Below are 3,169 nucleotides of genomic sequence, written 5' to 3' on the forward strand. Positions count from 1 at the left end.
AGACCTCTTGAGAGAGAAAGTGAGTAATGACTCCTTTAAGGATATGTCAATATTTCATGATGGACCTATCTCTGACCAAGATGAGAATGACAAAAATGGTCCTAGACATAATTTTGAGAGAACTTTTACTCCTTTGAGATTTTCATATGACATGGTGCTTGAGACCTTAGTTGCAAACAAGATAATTACTTTACCATAAAAATTTTCTACACCTTATGAACCTGAGGTAAAACCTTCATGGTGGAGAGATGATCACTACTATGGCTACCATACAAGCAAAGGTCATAAAACTGAAGATTGTATTGTATTGAAATGTAAGATATTATTGATGACAAAATCATTGATGTTGAAATTCCTAAAGACTTATATGATGAAGATACTTCTCTTGAGAAATATCATGTTGATGAACCTATGTCCATTGATGGTTTCCTTGATACCTCCACTTCTTCCAATACTTATGCATCTCCCAAAACTTCAAAGATATCCAACAGTCTTTCATCAAACAAAGAGCCTAATGCCTTTTGCACTGATTATGTGTATCCTCAATGGCTACCTCTAGAAGAAACTCAAGATAATCTACACTTGGTTGCAAACATTTTTCATGCTACTAAGGCTAAATATGTTGAACAAACTTCATGTGATGCTATGTCTACTATGCTCACTTCAACTAGTCATTCACTATCTCCCCAAGATACTATCATGCAAACCTCATATTATCCCTTGTCCTTAGAAGTGGCTCCATGTCAAGAGGACTCTCAAAAGGATAGAGATAAAAATGTCAAGAAAGATCAAGATCAAGCATCCTTTCATCTCCTTCAAGATGTGACTCTTCCATATCTTATTCTTATCCACCTCCTAAGTATGATGAAAACACTACTTCCACTATTTCCCTCAAGCTTACTGAAAATTGTGAACAAAGTTCTATGCCTATTCTATTCAAAGAAAATTGTCAAGATCAAAGTGTTCCATCTTCTTGTTCTACCACTCCATGTTCACTTCTACTATCTACTATTCCTAAGTCTTTTCAAGCTCCAAAAAATCCTATTAAAGAAGTTCCTCCTATTCAAGATTCTCATGATCCTATTGAAAATCCTAATGACAACATCTATAAGTCCATCAACGTCTATATGACAACCAAGGACATCAACATCTTTAGACTGAGCATTAGGATTTTCAATAGGATAATGAGAATCTTGAATATGAAAAACTTATTTAATAGGGTTGTTTGAAGCTTGAAAATTCTAAGGAAGAGTAGATAGTGGAAGTGAATATGGAGTGGTAGAACAAGAAGATGGAATACTTTGACCTTGACAATTTTCTTTGTATAGAATAGGCATAGAACTTTGTTCACAATTCTCAGTAAGCTCGAGCGAAATAGTGGAAGTAGTGTCTTCATCATACTTAGAAGGTGGATAAGATATAGGATATGGAAGAGTGACATTTTGTAGGAGATGAAAGGGTGCTTGATCTTCATCTTTCTTGAAATTTTTATCTTTATTGTTTTGAGATTCCTCTAGACATGGACTCTCCTCCTATCTTTGATGAAAAACCTATCTTGGTGCTAAGGGATCCTCACTCTAGAGTGTCACCTCAAAGTCTCAATGTTGTCACATGAACTCAAGGTCCCCTTGTCATTAGAGGACCCAATTCAAGTCAACTAACAAAGCCAAAGCAAGTGACATATAAGAATGTTACCTCAAAACTAGCAATCAATCCTCAGTTAAACTATAGTCTTTTTTATCAGTTGCAAAGAACCCCAACGTAGATTTTGATCCTTGAGCTCTTAGAGTTGTCTCCAAGATATAAGAAATTCCTTAAGGATTCTTTTCACACAATTAATGTTCCCAATGATCTGAATTTTGATCAATTTTAGAACATGGTTAATCATATTGCTAGCCCTCATTACTTGACCTTTTTAGAGGAAGATGATAAATCTTTGAGCCACCCACGTAATCTTGTTCTCCATATTGAATTAATGATTCAAAAAACCTATATTAGGTGCATGTTGATAGATGGGGGTGATAGGCTTAATATTTGTTCTTTGAGTCTTTTAAAGATGGTGGGTTATGTTGAACAAGTCATAGATACCAAAAGAAAGATCACTATCAAAGCCTATGATGAGGCAGAAAGAAGTTCAAAGGGGTTGGCCATCCTTCTTGTTAGGATTGACCTTGTTGAGAAAGATATTTGTTTCAAATAGTTGATGTTGGTCCCCTTGCATACAATATATTACTTGATAGACTATGGATTCATGGTATGCAAGTAGTGTCATCTACTTATCACTAGTGTGTTAAATTGCCTTACAATGGAACAAATATTTGTACACCTTTTGATAATAATTTATCTATCAACTCAATTTTAGTGAGTACTCATGTTCCCCTCAATAGAGAAGTAGATAATTTTGATGTAGCTTTAGCTGAATGTAGAGACAATTTCAAATCAATAAGCCTTGGCATGGGAGGGTATCAACTCAACTTCCTTGTAGCATTACCAACTTTGCCTAGGTTTTATGGAAAACCTTCATAAGAAATGAGACCTTCCTCTTCGGCTATGACATTATTTGACACATTTGTCAAATAGATGGGCTATCCTAGTCATGGCCATCTAAGTCATAGATTGGATGCTAGAGTTGAACCCCTTGATCATGTTCTTTTTGGATGCAAGTCTAAGGAAACAGTTGGCCTAGGATATGCAAATCATAATGAGAACACTACTCATTTTCTTGAGAAGTCAGATAGTGAAGATGAACTAGAATATGTACCCAATTTCAAAAAATCAGCAAGATATGTGTGAAGATTGTGTTCCTTCCACTAGTCTCCAATGGGAAAATTTAGATAGTGCAGTCACTCATGAGATAGTTACAATTGTGGAACAAAATGAATCAAGTTTAGATAGTTTAATAGAAATAGAATGTGTTACCCTTGAAGATCTTCAAGCTTCCACATCAAGGTGTCCCAAGCCTTCATGGTGTAAGCACCCTAGTAGAAGTCCAAATATGAGTTCACATGAGCATGAATTTGATTCCTTCTTAAAGCATTTCACAGTTGACATGGATGTTGATGTTAACCACTCTTATAGTTCTCAACCCAAGGTAGCTGATGAGTCATGTGTAGGATTAGAGGATTTGAACTCACATGTTGCCTTAGTGGATGATTCTTCGCTTATTAGG

This window comes from Cupressus sempervirens, chromosome 6 (genome assembly GCF_028749045.1).
Source record: "Cupressus sempervirens isolate cs-2001-9-10 chromosome 6, ASM2874904v1, whole genome shotgun sequence".
Taxonomy (NCBI): Eukaryota; Viridiplantae; Streptophyta; class Pinopsida; order Cupressales; family Cupressaceae; genus Cupressus; species Cupressus sempervirens.